This window comes from Amblyomma mixtum, chromosome 3 (assembly GCF_055824585.1).
Source record: "Amblyomma mixtum isolate Tamu chromosome 3, ASM5582458v1, whole genome shotgun sequence".
Lineage (NCBI taxonomy): Eukaryota > Metazoa > Arthropoda > Arachnida > Ixodida > Ixodidae > Amblyomma > Amblyomma mixtum.
In genome coordinates, this window is record NC_143014.1 from 217,894,850 (window position 1) to 217,918,960 (window position 24,111).

The following is a 24,111-nucleotide window of genomic DNA, read 5'->3' on the forward strand; positions in this document are numbered from 1 at the left end:
AAAATATCTAAGGTTGCATCACGTAATAAATTTTTTTTTGTCCCTTTCCATACTTTGACCTTCATATCAATTGTAGCTACCGTCTATAACATCCACGATGAGAGCTAAGAAGCAATGCCTGTTTCCGGATCCGGTACCAAAGGAAGTACTAAGAGTACTGAGCCCACACAGACGGGCGACATAAAGAATAATGAAAAGGGTCGTTACAAAATACTGCCTGCGTTCACGCAATGAACAAAGCATCAACTCACTTTTTCTTTTTCTTTCTTTATGAGATGGAACGACGCAAAATCCGTATGTCTCGTACATAGCGCGGAAACACGTGACTGCGTGCTTGAAACAGGACGACCGAACAAAGCAATATACATAGGAAAACTATGATTGCCACATAGCAGGTGAGGCAAGAGATTCACAAAATGGTGGGCTGTAGCGTACTGCACCCTGTCACGTTTTTTTCTGTGTTGCTGTTCAGCTTTTCTTCTTTATTCATGCGCAATCGAGGGCTTCTACGTAAGAAAAAAGCTAAAGAGCATGATTATATCAAAAAGGTAACATGGCAGTGTGATGGTAGCGCCGTACTCCCACGTAAAGGAGCCAACTTGTTTGCAACAAACAATTTGTTTGCAGCGCGAAGTGGCGATGGAACTCTCATTTCTCACATGGAACGGAACTAGTCCATGTTTCAGTAGTATGAGCGACAGCTTACTACGGTACCAAAAAATAACTATGCATGAGGCGGCTGTACAGTTATAATTATTTTCATAAAGTATTTGGCTCTGCCTATCGCAAGTACTGCATCTATGCTATTGGGCCTTTCTCGATTACGAAGACAGCGACGACGTACACACTGACCCCGTAGAAAGTAGCCATGTTGTTAGTTGCCTCAAGTAACGCGAGGGCATAGGTACTGCCCCGATTTTCATTTTACTCTCCAGTAATCAAAGCCGGGAATAGAAATGAGACTTGCAATGCTGTCGGTATAGAGAACCTGCGCTGCCCAGATGGCACTGCAATTATTCCACTAGGCGACCAAAAACTGCTGCCTTCAGTCGCTTGGGCCGCTACAAACGCGAGTGCACATTCTGAACGATTAGAAGCCCGCGTTTGGTTGATAGCACTATTTGCCTCGCTTCTGTAGACATAACCCAGATAGCTGACACGCACCACGTGTGGCTTCAAAAGAGCGCAGAAGCTCATGCCAATAAGCTCAGGAAGGTGGCGTTGAATAGCACAAAAGCGCCCCGAAAATTGCTTGCTCCTCTCGCTATGCTGTGTGTTACGGCGCTGCAATCGACACGGCAAACTTGAGCTTGGGTTCCCTATACAAAGAAGCCACCGTTATCAAACTACTGATCATGACCGGAAAAATACTTACTTGCTGAAGAATACTTTATAGGTCTAAAAGCTGGATGCGCTAGAAAAAATTGATTACGATCAAAGTGAGATACTGCGGTAGATAAGATTGCAAATGCCTTTAGGCCGGTCCAAGTGCTTTAGAAGACCCGCCAGGAAAGAATGACTTTCATTTCACCAGGATCAAGGCCGGGCAACGGAGACCGCTGCAGCAATCCAAGAGACGATGGAGAAAGACCACGTCCGTGCTTCAGTGCAGCTGAACAGTAGTAACGCCACGGACTAGGAAAGCTGCAGAATTCGGGAAGTCGCAATGCCTTGACCAGTTCCAGTTTCTCCAATACCGCCCGGATACGTTCACGTTAAAAGTAAACGTGGCTCAGGGAGGGAACTTTTTGCGACTAAATATCAGCAAGAAATTTCTAGCGCGCGGGAATTTACAGCCGCTGTAATCTCAGCATCTACCCTTATGCTTCGTCTTGTCGCGTTCTTGCGTCTTCTCTCGCTGCTACACATTGAAAGAAGCAACTTTGGAAAGTAGCTACGCAAGTGAACCTTGAAGGAGCTGCAAGGTAGCTCTTGAGTGAGCTCGCTCCCTCTCACACAGTGGAGTTTTCTGGAGCAATGAAACATTTTGAATTCGCGATGTACTGTCATGTGATTTCGATACAACAGCGCTTACTCTATTGGGCCTCTACGGTTCGGCGTCCGCCGCTAATTGTAGTTTTTATGTGGGCGATGGACCCCACAATCTCTTTGCGCGCGAGTGTCTTCGTAATCTTCGACGATCTGTCCACTTTTCGCTATTCAAACAAGAAATGAGCAGACACGCTCTGACATCAGCATTTACATCCATATATTAAGACTCATTCATGCATTCATGCGCTTATGCGGCATTTGTTTTTGCAGGAGTAGCAAACTGAGATGTAAATGTGCAGGCTAGTTACGCAAGGGGCAAGAGTGATTGAAACGGCAAAACCTTTTCTTAAATCTGTTGTCTGTTTGCGAAACCACGTCATCGCGTTATCGCGTACTGCAAGCCCAGGCGCATTCTCCGGCTGTCGCTAATCTGATAGCCCGTGCTGGCTTTAAAAGAACACTTGCACGGCCACACCGCGCTCAATATGTAAGCTGCTTGCTTCCTGCCAAGTAGCAGGAATAAACGTTCCTTCGATGCCAGGTCTACGCTGTCCAGTTCTTGGAAGCCAGACATGGGTTTGGGTTTATTCGGTTTATTGAGGTTTAATGTCCCAAAGCAACTTAGGCTATGAGGGACGCCGTAGTGAAGGGCTCCGGAAATTTCGACCACCTGGGGATCTTTAACGTGCACTCACATCGCACAGTGCACGGGCCTCTAGAATTTAGTCTTCATCGAAATTCGGCCGCCGCGGCTGGGTTCGAACCCGCGTCTTTCGGGTCAGCAACCGAGCGCCGTAACCACTGAGCCACCGCGGCGGGGCCGGAAGCCAGACATGACAAAATCCTATAAATTTGGCCACAGGTGAAACAAAAATGAGAAGAAAAGCCATTTTGCGTAGTGAATAACTGCGACCTTATGCCGTTCTCAGTTGCGGAAACATGTCTGTGTAAATGGGGTACAGCTTTGTGGAATGTCGAATGGCCGTTTATGACGAACGGTTTATGACGAATGGCCGGCGCTTGAAGAATTTCCGCAAGATTTGTGGAATAGAGCACTGCATTGGTAGTACGCCATCTTGTGTATCTGTATGAATGTGATTTTCGGGGTTTTCATATTTTTCCCTTCAAAGGGGCTTTCCGTTGTGAAACATACAGGGTCGGTTCTGAAAGTAGTAGGACTGATTTTTTTTTAAATAAAATTTATTCATGACAGTAGTACAAACGATTACAATTATTCAAAGTAGCACACTTCCGCACCTACACGCTGCTGCTAATGAGTTTTAGAGTTTTCGTACGCCTCCAGGAACGCCTGGACCGGAGTGCTGTATAGCTCCCTCGTCACGGCCTGTTGAACCGCCTCTACCGATCCATGATGTTTCCCCTTGAGCGTCAATTTTATTCTCGGGGATAGAAAAAAGTCTGGCGGGGCCAAGTCGGGGCTGTAGGGGGGCTGAGGCAGCGTTCCCGCCTTGTGCTGGGCAAAAAATCGGGGTCCTCTTTCACACGAAGATGAGCCCCGCCGCGGTGCTCAGTGGCTACGGCGCTCGGCTGCTGACCCGAAAGACGTGGGTTCGATCCCGGCCGCGGCGGCTGAATTTCTTGAAGGCGAAATTCTAGAGGCCCGTGTGCTGTGCGATGTCAGTGCACGTTAACGAACCCCAGGTTGTCGAAGTTTCCGGAGTCCTTCACTACGCCGTCTCTCATAGCCTCAGTCGCTTTGGGACGTTAAACCCCAACAAACCTGTTGTATATCCATAGCGTGCCTGCAGAACGCCGAACCAGGGAAGCAGCCGCACAGCCAGTAGAACCAGAAAAATGAACATTTATTCAAAAGTGTAGGACGTATTTATAAGTAGCCGAGTGGCCGGAAGATAGGAAGGAGCACGTGTACAGCGATAGCTCGAAGCTATGAAGGATCGCCAGATAAGGCGATAAAAGGTGCGCGCACTTCGGAAACACGTGAAGATGCCACAAAACCAAACCAATCACATGAAGATGAAGATCCTGGCAGATCGTTTTCCGGTTGGCCTTTTGCTCCTCTGACAACACTCCCGGCGCCAACTTCGCGCACACTTTCCTCGGGGCTAAGTTTTCTGTCACGATCTCAAACACTTGGGTTTGAGGAATGCTGAAGTCATCAGGAATCATTCTGATACTGATCCTACAATCACTGTTCAGTAAATGTTTCACTCGCTAAACATTTACGTTGGTCTTTCTGGTCGACGAGCGTCCGGAGTGGTCGTCGTCTTCCACTCCTTCCTTACCTTCTCGAAGCAGCTTGCGCCACTAAAAAAAAAAACCTGGTCTACCCATGGCAGCGTCACTGTAGGCCTCCTTAATCATCTCGTGAGTCTCTTTGCCCGTTATACCACGATTTAAACAAAATTAGATCACGTATCGCTGATCCGGTAAACGCTCCATGACTCTGCGTGACGAGACGTTTCGACCGGGGTTCACAGTACAAGCGACCTGCTCTCTTCGACGGCCGAGAGCCGACTGGCGATTTTCCCCAGCATTCCCAACATCCCCCTTCAACGATCCTGCACGCGCAGACCGCCTCTCGTCCACTCGTTCGCCCAAGAAAAAATCAGTCCTACTACTTTCAGAACAGACCCTGTATGCAGTCCAAGATTTTCGCTTCTAATTCACGCAGTGGGGCTCTTGTACAAATCCCATCTGCTCTGTCTCAGCAAAGGTGGTAATTAAGCGGAACTCATTATAGCAATATGGACTGAAGAAACGGTGTTTGTACGAAAATGAGAGGACATAACGCTTGCCCCAGTTAGCATTTGCATTGTAGATGAGAGTTCTCTTTGTATACAGGGCTTAGTTCGACCGTGGTACTGGGCCTCAGCAATACCCAACAAAACCACAAGAAAGTACTGTGAAAAAAGGACCGACAGGTTTTGTCAGACATGATTCGGAGCAGGCGACGTGCCATAACTGTCACTGCGACAGCCGGATGCAAAAGAACAGAGAATCTTCATGCCCAGCCCGGGCACTAAGAGAACGGCGGCTGATAGTAAATGAGTTTCCGACAGGCGTTTGTCTCACAAGGGACATTGCGCTTCCGCTCATTTACTGAAAGACCCGATGGCAGAGCGTTGTTTTTTTGCATACTGACGTGCACCGTAAGAGTGGTAGCCTCATTGGTTCTTAGTGGCGACGCTGATTTAAACTTTTCAGTATCCGAGACTGCAATTTTTTTAAACACTTCGTTTTTGGATTAAAGCACTACTGAGAAATTTTAAAACTATCCACATTATTCAGATTTAGTGTCTCATTCTCTGAAATAATTCTGAAGCTTGACTCCTGCACACACACCAAGTGCTAATGTTTGAAATCGCTCGTATTTTGAATCTCACTCGATGCACGTTAAAAAAAAACAAATTGACAAATCTAATTCCATGCGTCAGATAATTTCGTGCAAAATAAGACAGCAGAGAAAAGAGTGGACGAGGCAAGAATGATAAGGACATCCAATGACATTCAGAACTGAGCTTTTTTTTGATGGCGCTGTTTCGAAGTACACACACAAACACTCAAAAGGCGCCGAAAAGACGCACAAACAACACACACAGACCACAAACAACAAAAAATTTTACTTACCCCACGCAGCAATGAAGGGACGCAGCAAAGAGCGGCGCCAAGAAAGATGAAATAATTGCGCGAAAAGCGGAAATCCGAGCAGCTATGCCCTTCCAGAAATAAAATCTTTTCTTTGGGCTTCATTATTAACGGGCTGGTAAAGCTTGCGGTGCATTTCGTACAGATACAGACGATTGCTTCAAATAGTTTGCACACGTGTGCATCCGCGGGGACGAAGGAATGTGGTACTGATTTCACAAGGAGCATTATTAATTCCCTGCCGAGTAGCGTTTCGATTTTCAAGTGTTACGTAACTTCAACACGAGAGGAACAGCTGCGCAGCTTGTCGCGGGAGTACTTGTGTGTAAAGTTACCACGAAAGAAAACATGCGCTTCCAGCGTCCTAACTGCACAGCAACAAGGCGATCGCCTCATAGGAGTGCAGACGCGACATTTCAAATGTTTAATATTATGTAATTTGCTTTCTAAACGTTCAGGCAAGCCTTGTAGGAAGGTTCAGTCGCAGGCATTGAGTAGTACGTAATTTAATTCTGAATGTTAACTGCGACAAGCTTCCCTATTTCCTTCCGCACAGAAATCGACTTTGGCCGACGTGTGATCTGAGTAGAAAAAACTATTGAGTACGTTCCTATGTTCGTTGGCCAAAAAATATGGACGTGGAAGCTCAGAGACTGCTTGCGAGCGCGTGGTGGCGGTTGATGTGCAGACGAGAAAGGGCGAAATTCGCGCGTCAAACAGTTTGGTTCTGAGAAAGTTACAACGTTGCGATCGCTTGTCGAGTACGCTAGGAAAGAAAGAGTGGGTGAGGAAAATTTTTGAAACTACACAGACTGTTCTGGAGCAGATTCAAAAATGCGATAAAATCTATTTAGAGGATGCGAAGCGCTGCTTAAGTCGAAAAGTTATGGCCGAGTCATTTAAGAGAGGCGGTGCAGCAATTCTTTAGAATAGAGATGGAGAAATAGAAAACGGAAAAAGGAGGAAAGGGTTCAGTTTTGAAAAGTCTTAACTGTAAAAAGTGCAGTTGAAATCGCGCAGTGGCTGGATTCAATTAAATTTCAGTCAATGTAATGAAAAAAATGGGACCCAGGATTACTGAAGTATTGTCAATAGGACTGAAAAACCTAAAGGGTTAGCAGATAGCTGACATCTGGCATTCGCAAAGAAAAACTATGGCAATCGTACATCTTGCTGATCCCTGAGTGTGCAATGCAGGCAATGCAATCTAAGGTACCGACATGCGTCGGCCGAAAGTAATAAGGTATTGGGAAAACTTAGAGCGGGTTGTGAAACTGGTCGGCGCTCAGATGACTCTTTCTTATTGCACAGAGTGCAACAATAGCGGGAGTTGAGTGCAGACCTTTTTATTTGGTCTTATTACTTGACAACTGTGGCACTTGTACAATGTAAATGGTGATTTTTATGATGCATACTCAAAGATGATGGGATAGGTGGTAAGGTAACAGAACTGGCAACTGTACTGAAAAAAAATAATTTTTAGTTGCGTGGGAAGGGTAATCTACAGCACGACAGTCAATGTTTACAAAAGGTCAAGATGGGGTTGGCTGTTAATAACGTAGGTAGTTTTAATTTGTTTTAAAAATGGAAGCGGGGGGCAAGAAAGCAGAAGTTTAATGTTCGGCCGTGGTTGCCGAAACTGTTGGCATTTTCATAATTACTACTGTTTCCAGAATGAGGGCTTACAAAAGAATTTAAGCATTTTTAGAGAAGTGATTTCAAAACAGAATACTCTTACTCACTGCCTAAGACATCTCGAGGGTTGATCTCGAGGGTTGCAACTAAGAATGGAAAAAAAAACACGTCAGTACTATGTTTAGCATTGTGTTATAAAATATGAGCGCACGTGCTATGTGCAAAGACAAAGACTTGTGCTTAAGAAAACACTTAGGGCATCCGAAATCTAGACTGAGTTATTTCTGTCATTCTAAATTTAGTATTCCGGCAGTAGTTTTCTGCATTTTTTTCTTTTTTTTCTCCCATTTGACGGCCAGACCCGGCTGTGAAGCCATTCGAGGCTTTGACCGGCCTGCCATCTGTGTCGGTTCTCTTTATGCGCAATAAAGCTTGTATTGAATGGTACTGTACCGGTTACTCAATGGCTTGGACCTAATGAATTACAATCGGCATTTCCATATCCAGTGGGTGCCATTCACTGGAGGCGACTGCGATTGGCGTAACCACCGGGCCAAAAAATTGCCTGCGAAGGCCACGCGACCGACCAACAGGCCTGGAGACGACGGGAGCCAGTGCTATAAGATAGGGGGGCACGAATCTTGCTCCTCATATCGGCTGCGGTGCGTCAATGGCTCGGGGTACTGAACTTTGGTGTGCGCGAAAAGAAGTGAGTTTTTTTAACGATATTATCAAGATTATACACTGGTGCGAAACTTTAAAAAAATGTGGCCGGTTAAGCTATGGCTTGATGCGGTTAATTCAGCTGGTAGCTATGACAGAGATCTGAGGTTTGGTCTCTATTTTGGTTGTTGCTTTTTTGCGTTAGACGAGCAGTGTGTATACTGAGAGTAAATGCGCGTTGCTTGTTGTTCTTCTCGCGAAGCGGCTTATTACTGTGATGGTTATCGCTGACAACGTCCTTGCTTGCAGCTTCTCGCCGTAAAAAAAAAGAAAAAAAAACCTTGCGAGCGGCGCCTGAACTACCCGTAGTATCATGGGTGGTAAAGGGGCGAACATGTACGAAAATGACATGACAGACGTAAACGACATAATGAACTTGCAAGGTTAGTGGAAAATTTTGAACCACGATATTAACCGATACTAAGGTTGAGAGCTGAACTAGTTAGTGTAATCTTGGTAACACCGCAGCAGTGAAAAGAGCAACGTCAAACAGACAAAAAATTACGAGGACGACACTGCACCATCCCCGTCATTTTTTTCCATTTTTTTTTGTCGTTGCCCTTATCACTGCTGCAGTATTCCCAAAGACTCACAGGAAGCGTGCTCTGCCAATCTGTCGCCCAACAACCGCACAGTTTCGTTCCCGAGAAGGATTAGCCTCGATAAAGAATGTCAGGTGTGTCAAACGCTTCGCTCTGCTCTGTCATTCGTCGGCGCCAGTCTGACAGTGCGGCACGGGAGTGGGGTGCGTTTATACATGAAGTGGCATCATGGCCAATTTTCGGCCATTTCCCAAGTGACGTCATCCTCCACGACGGCGTAAGTCACAGAGAGCAGGGAAGCGAAACCTAAAAGAAGCGCTACAATACCCCCCCCCTCCCCCCCTTCCTCTCCCAAATCCGATTGCTGCACCGTCAGGAGCGAAGCATTGCACAAGGGAGCAGAAAGAAAAAGCGGCTCCGAACGCTGGTTATTCTGCTTTGCACCGACTCCTGAGAGCCGGAGATAGCGTGGGCCGAAACCTTTACGGCCCACTCGACGGAAGCCACCACTGGTGGGCGGACAATTTGACGAACAGGGTAACCTGCAGTGAGCAAGTTCTCAGAGCGGATTATTGGTTGAAGAGGCCCACTGATTGAGGATTCTCTAACATAACCTGACGAGACTTACCTAACGGTGTTTAAAGCAAGGTGCAAAGAGGAAGAGGATGGTTAGGCAAAGAACTATTTTAAAGTGACACTGAGAACAAATTGAAATTAGCCTGTATCGATTACCGCCTTGTAACGACAAACATACTACCTGCATAGCAAGCGGACCCTTTGTAAGCTAGAAAAGACCAAATAAATTATATTCAGGTGTAACCATCATCGGACTATTTCGCAAGTAAAATGCGAGGCGTCAACACAGATTTTTTTTCGCTCAGATACCAGATGCAAGACTACTTTGTTCGGCATTCACTTCATAACAGTGATCAAGGAGTCTTTTTTCGATGTAAACATCACGAGTTTTAATCCAGCAGCGAGAAATCTTTTTCACCCATAAATGGGTTTTTTCTTGCCGTACAAACGGTAACGTACCAAAAAAGAAGCCATAGAATTGATTTTGACCATTTTAGCTGCGAAGAAAAATGAATATAGTTGTCTTTAGTGCCCCTTTACTGCTCCTAGTTTTTCATGCGCCAAAAACATGCCAGATCTTTGCACTTCGGCGCACATGCGACTGCTGATGTCTGTTTGATACTCGGGCAAGTACTACCTACAGCTCTTTGAGCGGCGGGTATTTCTTGAAACACCTGAAATATGCTTCCGTTCGCCCTGACAATCGAACAGCAGTTCTTACTGGCCTGAAATTACGGGATTGGAAATGGAATAAAGCAGTGCTTGCGCATTCCCTAAAGCCATGGATGGAAGAAAATGTTGCCATCTATTGGTAGCCGAAGTGTGTATAGCTCCCACATTTAACAACAACCATATGTGTATTGGGCTTATTGAAGCGATAACCTCACTGCGCCAGGTTTCAAGCCGTCAGCGTGGTTGCGCCTCAGCCGTGTCGGTGCCGGAGAGCATAGCCGTTGTCATGACAACAGCTGCAGCTGGGATGGGGCCTTGCCTTGCCTGGCACTTCGTGTAGCGTGGCTGCGGCGGCCGTGTCGGTGGTTGACGAGGTGATTGTATAAAAGAGGTGTTTCGCGGTGGAGCGCCGGCTAGAGATGGACGAGTCGGCTCGGCTGAAGGAAGCCAGAGACCGCCGTTGCAATGAAACCATGCGGCGGCGACGTGTAGAAGAGACCGAAGATGAAGTTACCAGGTTTAACCATGCTAAACCATCAGCCGATTTTTTTTACTTGTATAAATAATTTGTTCTACTACATGTAATTCCACCCCTTATGTAATGCAATTGTAAACATGCAATTCCAAACATGTAAACATGTAATTGTACTACATGTAATTCCACCCCCATTTTGGGGGCCTTTAAGGTAACAAAGTGAAGTGAAGCAGTGTCGTCAGTAAGAGCAGACAGAAAACAATGCTTCTGTTCTATTGGTTTGTGCGTGACATTTTCTGGAAGAGAACGTAGCACACTGACTAGTACGAACATTAAGAGATGAAAGCTTGCAATTACCTGTTCCTCTTTGTCTTTAATGCAAGACGCTTGAGGAAAAAGTTCACCTGTAGGCGTACGCAGCGGTCCTTCAGAACCCCACTTTTGGATTTTACATGGCCAAAAAAAGTAATCAATACATACATGGTCCTCGTACAATTTCTGCCACCTCAACATTTGTGGCTGGCGTATTCTTGCACAACTTTGTATGGCAGCACAGTACACTGGGGACGATGCACGCTTGTTGTGGGTGTACGTGGCCTCTAGACGTTTTATACGCAGCGTCTTATCAGGTAGTTATTAGGCAGTTTTAGCTGAGCGTTTTTACGGCCAGCGGGCGGAGCGGGCAAGCGAATACACCAGCGGAGACGCGTGCGAGAAAAGAGTTTTAGCGGGGCGGATCGCCCATCTTCTCGAGAGGACTAGAGTCTCTTGCTCTGCTGCTCCACCTATAGGTCACAAATCGAGTTAGAGTGAAAAGGATATCAATTAAGCCTGCTAATAATGCGCTGAAACTATATAGTAAAGGTAGATTCTGTGTTTTTAGTTTTTTATTGGCTAAATGTTGCGTTTTAGATGTACAAAAGAGGCTGCCATCTTTATTACCCATACACGCCCGCGCGCTCTTACGCACACTCGCGCGCTGCCTATCGCTCCGCTGGAGAGGGCTTCCCAGCGGGCGTAAGCTTCGCTCCGTAAAAATGCTGGCCGGCCCAGCGACGTGCGCATGCGCAGTGGAGTCTTCGCTCGTCCGCTCCTCTCCGCTGGGCGTAAGAACGCTCAGCTAAAACTGTCCATTTAAACACTCGCGCTTGGCTGAATACTTAAAAGAGCAACTTTCTTTTTATATTTGAGATAGACCAGTGTGCAAACCTATCACTCTCCAGATATGCCAGTCATAAATTTGCGCTCGTGCAACAGCCTGACCGCTCCTTTTCTCACTCCTAGTTTTGCGAGGCGCAGCTTTCATCGTCTTGTGCTCGCTAACATAGAGGCGATCGAAACGCAGTGAAAATAATGTGACCATGCTTTAGCGCCCATTTTTCGTCCCCAAAAGTCCTGTCCTTTTCACATTCAAATGTTTCCTGGCTGCTTGTTCCTCGGACCATCAAGAACTGCGAGCCAAACAATGTTCGTTTTATGAATGCTTACAAAAAAAAAAGAGAGTAGGATTGTAAAGTGTGGCATCAGTATTGACCTAACTAGACTGTTACTTTTTTTCCCGCTTTCATCGCTCTTCCGAGTATTGCTTTGAATAATGCTTGACAGTACTCGACCAGTAGGCCGCTTTGACGAGTCACTGCATTCTGAGAATTCGGTCGCTTATAGTTGCCCTACTGGATGAATTGTCCGTTCACCAGTTTCTCATTGACTTGCTGGCGAAAAATGTGCCTGAAGCAACATTTATGCTTTTTTTGCCGCCGACAAGTGAGACACGCAGCTCTGTTAGCCATTCAGGTGGTCCCGAAGATAAAGGGGGATACCTACTTCAGTGTTCTCGTTCTGACTCCTCCGCTATATGCGAAGGATTCATGATCTACGCCGTCCGAATGGCCGGCTCCGGTGCCGCTTAAACAACCCAACAGGGATTCTGATAGGCAGCGGCTCTTGCCGGAAAAAAAAAATCAGAAGATTTATATTAGATAGAAAGGATGAATACTGTCAACTGAGAGTGGTGTCCTAAAAGTAGGAAAACAGGACGGCAAATACTACAGAAAATAGTGTCGGCGGGGACAGATTCGCCTTCTTGACAAGTATAGTTGAACTCTTTCTTTCCGATTCATCTCTTAACTGAGATAGCTGCAAGCACCATGCCCCTTGTAGCTGTAAGTTATCTGTGCCGCCATGCGTTATAACGTCATCTGACCAGCAGCATCATAATTCAAACGCTTAGCACGGTTCAGGAGCGAATCAAAGGGACTACGTCCCTTTTCTTGTAGCGCAGCCCGTTGAGCTTTCGAAGTAGTGCAACAAGTCATCTTGCAGCTGTATACTTGCACACGTCTGGTGACGGTACTTTTTTGATGCTCTTACCAGGCCTCCGCAAAGCATGTGCGTTTTTTCTCGGAACCGAGCCGGATGATTTTTCTTGTACCGCCTCGGAGCTGTACCTGGATTCAGTGGACGAAAAAAGCTCCTTCGGCTGTCACGTGTGTATATCGAGAGGTGTCATCATTCTCTTTGCCGCCGACCTCTGTAAGAACTCCTGCGCATGCCTACAGCAGTCTCTTGATTTGCTTGTGAATGGTCGTGAGAACGCGCCCTTTCTACTGTGCGCACGGTCGCAAGTCTTGTTTGTCCCCAAAGGTACTCTGCAGTGAAATAACAAACGGAACTGTAACTCGCGCTCTACTGCTTATTGCTTGGTTACCGTTCAGCAGCAGTAATAGCGCTCTTCTGCGCAAAAAGATTACTGAGTTGCTTAGAAAATCGCAAGAAGCCCGGAACTTGATCCCCTGTTTCCTCCATACGTGAAAAGCAAGGAATCTTGCGCCTTTTTTGTGACACGGATTCCCTCGTACTCTCGGCGAATGCCAGAAGCCGCAATAAAGAATGGTGACTGCCACGCGCTTTTCGTGTGTGCATTTTTGTCCTGATTGCCCCCGTCGATGCTCTGACCAACTGTCACCAGAAAAATTGGTTTGCACTTCAGCGACTTGAGGCGTACATAGCGCGAGACCTCGTGCTACTGGGGTTGCTGCGTTAGGCGGCAGTCCGCGGGCGGCAGCCAGCGAGGTCTCAAGTTCTGCGCAGATCGAAGCCGTGGGTTCGCGACGAAGAAGAATTCGGCCTGGAACTGCTGTCGCACCTGACGGGCAGCATGTCTGAGGGCGCATGATTGTGCGGTGCCTCGCATTTCAATTTAACGCGTCACACAGACGTGTTTGGGACACGCCGCAGCCTAACCAATCCTTATTGACCAAATTTAGAATGCACTGTGGCTCTGGTTCACCGGTAGCTTGACTGGTTCTGACTTTTTTTTTTTTACTAGCCTAGAAAGCCTATATTTTCACCAGCTAAACTTTCAGCCTTCGTAACTTTGTGCGCTGGCTGAAACGCAGTACATTTTCCAATTTCAGAGCGAGCGCAGACTGGGGGGGGGGGGGGGGGGGGGGTTGCCGATCCAAGCGGTCTATTCTAAGCTGTCAAGCGAATTATGTTCCTTTTGACCCGCCGACCAGACGAGCCCTATACTCGTTCATGAAGTGGTGAGCTAGACGCGGACACAAGGAGACCGACTGCAACATCCTAGCTCTCCCGAAATAACGTTTGAGCACCAAATATAGGCTGATTCATCCCCCCTGTGAGCTCTACAGCTCGAATCCCCCTTGTGTTTGTGCTTTCGAAGCTGCTGCGTACGACGGGTCCATGCATGCCGAACTGGCGGGATGCAAGGTGACTGATGTTTCGTGTCTCGAATCTCGAGAGCATTCGTCGCCCTGGTTTCGTCCCATCTCCATAGTTCTTGCTCCACGATAAAGTGTCACGCGAGGAAACAACGAATCAGCCATGGTAGGAAAAATTGCACGTTACTGGGCGCAGTTAAGCGGAATGTGCGCTAGCTTTCAGCGCATATGCGTGTTTTACTTTGACACATCTTTCTGACCTACATTCTCGTTCAAAATAACACATTGGCTGACTAGGGAAATTAATCTATCAATCTCTCTTCACGGAGTCTGTTTTTATAGTCTTCCAACATGGTGCGATTTTTACTACATGAATGATGGTTTCTTAATAGCTCATGCTGGAAATGCCATTGATCAAATCGGGTCCCAAGAGCACAATATACAGCGCCTGTCATTATGGGTCTAGTGTGTTCTTATTCTACTGCCTTTTGTACTTCCAGGCTTTCGTGACATCGGTCATATTCGGATATGAGAAGAAATCAGTACAAGAAAATTTACATGACACTCTTTGCGTTGGTGTTAAAAAAAAGAAAGTTATGAAGACGGTAATGGCTTTCTTATGGAAGATGGGCGGAAGCGGTATCTGTATCAAGTCTACGTACCGGGCCCATTATGATCTGACTCTTCTCTACTCCATCCGACTTGTAAGGCGCGTTCTCTGTAAACACGTGTTCATGATCCATGTGAGCCATTGAAAATTATCACTCGTCGTTGAACTGCTTCTGCGAATTTTTGCAGAACTATTCGCAAGCGGGGAGATACATACCTCTGCTTTGGATCTTTTAAGCTTAGAGGAACGTTTTACAACTTTTAGCGTGAGACTGATGAATCCTGCGATATGAATCCACGGAAAACATATGCGATACAATTTTCAACAGCTCATTCTACGTTTTGTCTTCTTGCACAGAAGGGCTATTGTTTGGTGAGGTTGGTTCTTTGAAAGTGGTTTCTCAAGTTTTTTATTTCCATCTGCTTACATAATTACCGCGTCGGTCAAAGTTTCAAGTTTACTTTGAAAGCCGTCGCTACTCTCTGAGCCATTAGATGCAGCACGTGATCACTAAAGCGTAATTGGCACGTTATTAGAAAAACTTGAAATTCTGTCTGAATAGCTGTGCAAATACTCGGTAATATTCTTTTGCTCATCAAGCAGCCGATGACCGAAACCTAGGAGGAGCTGAAAGCCGCGTGCGTAGCGCTTGAATAAACTGGGACGTGACCACCATCGCGAACCAATATCAGCCTAAAATCTGGTCTTGGTGGGCCCGGTTTGGTTTTTATATCATAACTTTAAAAAAGTCTGCTGAGAGACTAATCTGTACTTCTGAATTTAATTTCCTTTTATTGTTTATTACCCTTTGTGCGAAGAAGCAGCAGGGCGAGAAAGTGAACGTCAGAGCGAGGTGTTTTCAATATAGCATGCTAGTGTGCTATAAAAACAATGGATCAGTATGATATCCTTTATATCGCCATTTCCCAGTGAAGCTGCGAGTTGTCAGCAAAGCTTTGAAATCTCTCAGTGCCTATATGGCATGGCTCGACACTGCGGTGACTAGACGAGCTAAAGTAACGTCGTCACAGTCCGATGAATGCGGGGACCCGGTGATGCGCCAATATGCGACCTAAAACTATATCGTTGTCTCGAGTGATAGACAGTCCATGCAAGTTAACCGAGAAAAGGGGCAATACATGCAAGTCTTTCGACTTTAAGGACAGAAGCAAGAGAAAGCCATTGTGTGTGCTTTGGATAAAAAAAGCCGCCCACAACTTCGGAACGCTCGTAGAAGTGTCCTTCTTTGCGCGACTGGGAGACAGAGAGCAGGCAACAGGGCTGCGCTATACTTTCTACAGTGATTGAAGTTCAGAATCGCGTAAAAGACACAACACAGGAAAAAAAGGGGATGACACAAAGGCGCTCTTTGTGTCATCCCCTTTTTTTCCTGTGTTGTGTCTTTTGCGCCATTCTGAACTTCAATCATGAACCAACTAGCCCCAAAGCAAGTTTTTCTACAGTGGTTGAGAGAACGTTGCGCAAGAACATGAAGCGTCACGTTTGAAGCGTCACGTCTGAGATGTGTCTTCTCCGTTCACAAGCAGCACGTCTAGTAAACAGCCTGACGAAGCGCAACACGGATGCTGCTTTACGAGGGCAGCTCGAAGGAGCTGTGCGCTCAGAGCGAGTTCTGACGCCGCAGTGCAGTAATTATAAGTCTAGTCTCACCTAACATCACCTCGTCTACGGCTGCTACGTAGCTTTCGCGAACCGAGAGCGTGTGGTAGAAAAGCTCTTGAGACTGAAACTGAAACCCCGAAGACGCGTGGAGTAACAAGCTCTGTTGCAAGGTAGCACAAGGGGAACAGCCTGCAATAAAGACCCTATGATAGCATGTTGAGTGTTCCAAGGTCTTGCCGCTACTAAAGCATCAGCAAACGTTCTTTAGCGTGAAACTAGCGAGTGAACATAAAGATGACCTTTAAGAACATAGACGGGCGATTTTCGCTCGAGCGACCGATGGTGCGGCGCAAAAATTGCATATTAGTGCCCATAAATAGTGGAGGAAGGGGCCACCGGGAAAATTCTCTAGCTGGAAAATACGTAAATGCATGCAAGAAACCATAGCGGAGCGCCAAAATAGCCATCGTGGGTGAGTCTTACCTGCCACAGACAAAAAAAAAGAAACAAAGCGCTGAAGCAATGTATGAATAACGAGCATTTGCAATATCGAACGAATATTGCGTTTTAGCCACCTTCGCTATACGCGATACAAATTTTTTGTTATATCCGGATATCTACTTTTTTAATGCCAGCGTATACAGCGCGAGGAGACAAATCGTTTGACACCACTTCAAATGTCCTACATCAATTAGTTTGGCCGTATTGAACGTTTGCAGTTTCAAGAAGTTATTGTTTGTGGAGCCAAAGACCGGTGGTGCGAATCCCTATTATATGCTTCGCTTTAATTCGACTAGTAACCTCACGCTGCGTAACGCGCTGCATCGTTTGATACCACTGAGAACATTCTATACCAATTAGGTGGTCTACAATCTGTGTACCAATGTTACCACCCATTGGTCCCACTTCAATGACGGTGTTTCATACTAAGGTTTGGTTTGGTTTGGTTTATGGGGTTTAACGTCCTAAAAGCGACTAAGGCTATGAGAGACGCCGTAGTGGAGGGCTCCGGAAATTTCAACCACCTGGGGTTCTTTAACGTGCACTGACATCGCACAGTACACGGGCCTCTAGAATTTCTCCTCCAAAGAAATTCAACATTGAGTAAACCGAGTGTTAGACGCTTCTAAGATTTCGTGCTTCAAACAACTAAGCACTTTGAGTAAGTGATGATGTCATAATTTTTAACGATCCTCATCCTCAGTGAGTGCGCCAAAACTGTTTAGCCAGCCCTGCGTCAAGTGTACTTCTGAACAGCGGCTTTTTAAGTGTAGCCGAGTTTTTTTTTAATTTCTTTAACCTGAAGGCCTATGTTGGCATTCCATATGGGGAGAACATCACATAAGAAAACAATGAACAAAATACAATATTAACAGAATGGCATTAAAATGTAAGGGCACTTAGTTGTGTGATTGTAGTTCTGTTATCATGTGTACTTTCGGCCAAATGAGCAGAAGTTATTGTGTTTCCCCCCCTTGAATAATGCCCTAGGGCGCTGCAGGTAACTGTAATAAATAAATAAATAAATAAATAAATAAATAAATAAATAAATAAATAAATAAATAAATAAATAAATAAATAAATAAATAAATAAGTAAATAAATAAATAAATAAATAAATAAATAAATAAATAAATAAATAAATTGAATTGTCTTGCTTCGTTGTAACACCGGAGAAGTAAAGAGCTACAACAGAGCCGCCGCGGTGGCTCAGTGGCTATGGTGCTCGGCTGCTGACCCGAAAGACGCGGTTTCGATCCCGGCCGCGGCGGCTAGAATTTCTTTGGAGGAGAAATTCTAGAGGCCCGTGTACTGTGCGATGTCAGTGCATGTTAAAGAACCCCAGGTGGTCGAAATTTCCGGAGCCCTCCACTACGGCGTCTCTCATAGCCTCAGTCGCTTTGGGACGTTAAACCCCATAAACCAACCAACCAGCTACAACAGAACTTCGCTTGCATGCGTTTCAGGCAAGACCAAAGGAGTAAAATACGTTGTTTTTCGCGGCTTTTTCCTTCACTTGCTCACTTTTTCTATTATTTAATCAATATAGCTTCTCAAAAGGGAAACGGCTTTGATTTGTTGCCCGACTCTTGGAGATCCTGATCTCATATGGACCGACAAAGTCTTCTTTGCGGAGCCAACGTCCCTATTTTATTTTATGAATAAATCTTTTTCTCTTTGAGGAGGTCGGGAATTCGCTTTTCCTGGCGTTTTGCTGTTCCCGAGGCCGTGCCCTATCGCCGCTGAGTGGAGTTAAAGCTTTTGCGTTCAGAAGCCTTTCTCCTACTCAGGATGCGCAAGCTATGAAGTCAATCGTAGGATTCCTCCGCGGTTAAGCCGCTGGAACAAGTTAAGTGTAACATTTGTTTTCTTTCATCTCCCGCTGTACCAGTTACCAAGTACAGTTTATGTAGTCAGTTATTTGCGTAAACAGCTCACTTTCGCACATGGCCGCTTCCGTGTGTACCCTTTGCCAAAAGTTTAGAGCCTACAGTGGTTTACTTCTGGGCCACTCCGTATTCCTCAGTATGCCCCCTCGGCATTCCAAACCCCTTGTAGATAAAAAAAAGGAACTCTAGTTAGGACTTTCACGGAGGTTGCTTAAGCCCCACTGCACGGCTAAGAAGCAGAACCCTCTGTGCTCTAAGTTTTCACAAAAGCTTTGCGTACGTCCGCTCGGTGTGTACGTGACAACGTGCCTCTTATTTCATTCTAATCTGTTCAATTTCCTCATTATATTGGAAGCGTGTCGTCTCTCAAAGTCATCGCAGGGTTTGCGCACGTGCCGCTTTTTGGCTGATATTTCCATGAGATTTAGAGAAGGCTGCTCTTTTTTCGCGATCTGCAGCGGCAACAGCGACGAAGCGGAATGGCTTCCAGTACTCGGCGCCCTAAAGCTGTTCGTCCAACCTTTAAGAGAACTCCCCAAGGTGGAGTAGGTTTGTAATAACGGACTAATTACTCATTAGCATCCACCCAGGCGCAGCCGTACGGCTCCAAAGGAAAGCTGTATAGGTTTCCTTTGTTGCCGTGCGGCTGCGCTTGGGTGGATGCCAATGAGTAATTACTCCCTTATTACAAGTGTACGTACAGCTTACTTCTGTAGCCGTATGGCTCTGCTTCAGTGGATGCTAATGAGTGGATGCTAATGCTCTCTGATTAAAAATCTAGTACACCTTTGGGGACTTCCATAAACATTGGCCCAATGACATTCTCACTTCGATTTGTTGATCAATTCGCTCTCGCCCTACCATATGCTAGCCGTCTCGGTTAGCTCGGCTGGTAGAGCGGCTGCCCCAGTCAGGCTGTAATCTCAGGTTCGAACCTCGGGCCAGGGAGAATTTTCTTCAATTACAAATTTCTGTGGAAACTGCATAGCTTTCCTTTCCAGCCGTATGGCTACACTTGGGTGGATGCTAATGAGTAATCACGTCCTTATTACTTAAAGCTGTTCGTGCGAACGATATCTGGTTTCGTGAGATTGATTCCCACAAGACCTTTGTGTCGAAACCGATGCGCGGTGAATTTCCATTGAACGTAACTGTGCCAACCCGCTTTGTGGCTCGTGCGGAGCGAAGTGGGACAAGAGGTGTATAGGTGTATGCTGATACTAGATTCTTGAAGAGATTAAAGCTGTGAAAATAGAATTACAAAGTTGAAAGCTTATCTCTGCTGCCATGTTCAGAGCGATGGTTCAACATGCATTCGACCCCACGAAGATGCTTAGCGTGAATGAACAACAGTGATTAAACATGGCGCCTGTCGACATACTTCTGAGTGAAATATGCTTTTTAAACCAAACCACAATAGTCCCAGTGGAGATTGGTGACATGTGTTACGCGTTGAAAACAACCGCAAGTTAGATGCCGTAAGTGTGAAGGAGCAGGAGTGGAAGCCGTACTTTCAAACGTAAGTCTCGCGAATGCTCGAAAGTAAGATTTCGAGGTAAATTAGAGAACCAACGCGCTTTTATGACCTTTTTTTTCATTATAGGAACGTCATAATTCGTGAGAGCTTTTAATCAACCCGGGTAGGACAGACATTTGAGTTATGCTTGAAAATTTCTCGTTGCTCGAGCTTTCACAAACAGCGGGGTATCTATTGTAGCGGACCTCAGTGCCCAAACATTGTAATGTGTCGAGTTTGCGCAGCGTGGCCAACTGGTGCCGAGACATACTCCCTCCCCCCCCTCCCCCCCCCCCCCCCAAAAAAAAAACACAAGTGAATTACGTCGAGTTGGCAATTCCCTGCATTTGTGCAAGTTTACGGGCATTGACTCTGCTCTAGAAAAGTGTGCGTCTATCAAGAAAGAAAACATATGCGATGGTTAGCTAATTTGTTCGTAGACGAATAGAATTTGTGGAATATTTCCTGGCCGTTTTCTTTAGCCTGTCGCGCTGTTCGCTGTCATTGCCCCAGGGATGCAGAGAAGGACAGGTCACACGTGCGTCATGGAGTTACGTGCACTGATGGGCGTTGCTTTGAGCGCTCCAGAGCTGACTGTTTCTGTAGGGCGCAAAAGCTGGCTGAAATTTGTTGAGACACAGCGTTGAAGACATTCGCGCTTTCAAAATTATAAAAACTGCGATGGCTATAACTAATGCCCAGCAGTAAATCTTTATTTGCAGGCAAGCACCTAAATAGTTATTAGAATCTGCTTAAATACAGCTTACTAATTTAATGGTTTCCCTGTTTTCTACCAACTCGAGTATATTACTATGCCACAGTAACTTTATGCCTCAGTAAGCCTTTTTTTACTGCCTAAGCAATAGGGTCACCAACCGAAAAAGCTGACGTCTGTCTGTCTTGCTGTCTGTCCACGCGTCCTTCTCTTTTTCTGTCTTTCTGTTTGAAACCTCGGAGACTGAAGCCTTTACCGTCCAGAAGCCCCATCCACCAGCCTCCTCCGCCCTGCAGTCCCATAGGTATACTCGGGGACAGCTTTTTGTGGCTGTGCAGCAGAAACTACGCGCGCGCCGTCAGCTTCAACGCCTATCTCTGTGCCTCGTGAGCGAGTGATATGAACGCACTTGTGAAGTTTTGCGCCTCGCCTTCGTAGCTTCCACTGCATAGACACAGAAAGCTGTACCCCACTATATGCGCTGCCCAGACACCCACCACCAGCCGCGACCAACCTTCGCGCACCCTCACCCTCCAGGGAAAATCTGTTGCTTGTGTGAAGCCTTGCGCTTAGAACAACTTCATTCATTACAGTACGAGAGTGAAAGTATTCATCGAGCATAAATCTAACTGCTTTCGCAAATTTGTCTCCTAACATGTCTTATCGTCTCGTATATTTTTTTTTTATTGGATGGCTTCGATGAAACATCCCTTATATTCAGGCGTACTTTCTGCTAGTAAACAATTTGAGTGCTGCCTTTGCCCTTTTCTACGTATATTTCATGCGAATATTCTGTTTGCACTGCAGTGATAATTTGAGAAAACATAATTTTGCTCCACATTAAAAAGTCCAGGCGACCTGCGATCATAAACATTAATAAATACTATATAAAAAGAACGAGCGCCGACTGTGTTCGTTTTCAGTTTTGAGTGCGCTAGCTCTAATAGTGGCCATTCCCCGAATTTCGCTGTTGCGTGTTTGTCTGAAGCCTGCGTTCGCAGTGAATCCTGGTCTTCCAGGTCATAGCCAAGTGTGACCAGAGGGGACCAAGTATGACCAGTGGTACCCGGAGGTAATAAGATGGTAACCAGATGGTAAAATGGAGCGGAAACGAGGTGGTAACCAGGTGGTAACTGAGTGGTAGCCATGTAGTTGCCACCCACTACAAACATCTCAGCCTACCAATGTTTAACGATGCAAAAATTGCGAAACACCGTGCTAGCGCAAATATTCGCATTCGGTCTAACACAAGTCGGCTGTCATTTATTTCCAAAAACTAATGAACGCGCTGTCTAACCGCAATATACGACAGCAATAATTCTGTGGAATAGCCATTCTGTAGAGCAGAGTAACACAGTCTTCACAGCGCTGATGTTCTAACTGCATGGCAGGTGCGAAAGCTTCTCGCGGAGTCTGTTAGGCGAAGGGAGAAATTGTAGACGCAAGATTGAAGCTTGAGGGTGTGCAACCACGAAAATAAATCGTTCAGCATTCAAGAAACAATATCTCTTAAAGTACGCAGTCAACAGGGGCACAGAGGATGAGAAACCTCTTTAACCTCATTTTCACAACCCGCCCGATGACCTGGAGAAAAGTATGTATGGAAGCATTCATATGTTGTCCTTTCGCACCGATTTTTTCTGATGGAGAAAAATTAGCTGGCACAACTGCATCACGGGCTTCAACCATGAAGTTTTCTCTCCTTGGAAATGTGGTGATAAAATATAATACTTTGACTGTCTCCCCAAAATGGCGAATATTTTCGCAGCAAGTGCGGCAACTCGGAATTTTTAAGGCAGCGGAGAGTCGCTATGCTTCTATTGAATTCACTGCCTGATGGGTGGATGAGTGAAAAACGGAATCCATGCCTCAGGTGGTGTGCAAATTGATGTAATGAAAAACGAATATACAGTTTACTCCACCTTCGTGTGTTGAAACTGCCTTGCACACAGTAATGCTTTAGTGGGCTCGGCAGCACAGTGATGACTCCAGCTTACCGACATTTCGTCCTCATGTTGCAGTTCCTCAGCTCGGTACCTTGGTTGCCGCTCTTTGTCTGCCTGGCCGGTGTTCCGCCTTGCCCTGCTGATGCCAGCCCGAAGGACTACCTGTCACCTACCTTGCTGTCTCGGCCTCCCGGAACGTGGTGCCCTTTCGAACTACTACCGGTGGATTACGGCGCACTGCGGAGCAACTCGTCACGACCAACCCAGCCTGACCAACAATCATCCCCATATCTGGAAACTCGATTGCCTCACCGTTATCGTTCGACAAGCGTCACAGCCGATCAGGATATAAAGCCAGTTCACCCGGAAGCGCCTTTCAGTGGGCTCGGCGGCACAGTGATGGCTCGAGCTTACCGACATTTCGTCCTCATGTTGCAGGTAACCAACCGGCATTGCCTTTTTGCTACGAAATCTAGCTATAGGGGTATTGTTGTGTTGCCGAGCCCACGCTGTTGGCGCAAAATTGCATATGACTGTACACGGATGTTGCTGAACTTGTTGTTGTTAGCGGGAGATGTAGAGACGAACCCCGGGCCTCTTGATAGTGTTGACGCTATCTCATCTCCTGAACTGGTCAAGATGTTACAGGATCTACAATGCGGGTAGTCAACCACACTCGGCGAGCTTAAATCAATCAACGAAAAGCTATCTGACCACGACAAAACGTTCGAGGACCTGAGTAACAGGCTAGGAAAAATTGTGTCCGAGTTTATGTCGCTTACAGCCTTGAAGTCCGACCTGAGCGCAGTTCAATCGGCAACAAATCAGTGCTTGGCTCAGGTATCTGCTCTGACTGCCCGCGTTGTGGATACTGAAAATAGGTCTCGTCGCGACAACTTAGTGTTTTTTGGTTTGACGGACAGCCCAAGCGAATCCTGGTCTGAATCCGAAAAGTTGATCATTGACCACTGTCATCAGTTTCTTGATGTCGACATTCAGCCACGAGATATTGCACGTGCCCATAGACTGGGTATTTACATACAAGGAAAAAAGCGGCCGATCATAGTTAAGTTTGAGCGCTACAAAGACAAAGACCTTGTGCTTTCTTTGTGCAAAAATTTTAAGGGAACCGATTACAGCGTCAGTGAAGACTTCTCGCCTGAAACTCGTCTTGCGCGGAAAAAGCTTTTTCAGTTTGCGAAGGAACGTAACCTTAAAATCAAATTAAGAAATGACAAGCTCATCGCAAACAACAAAACATACATTTATGATCACGCCGCACAAAACGTTCTCCAAAAATCCTAGCGCGAAGTGCAAATTCAACGCGAAATCACCAACGTCAATTATTCCCCGGTGCAATTCTTGTACACTAATATCCGCAGTGTTA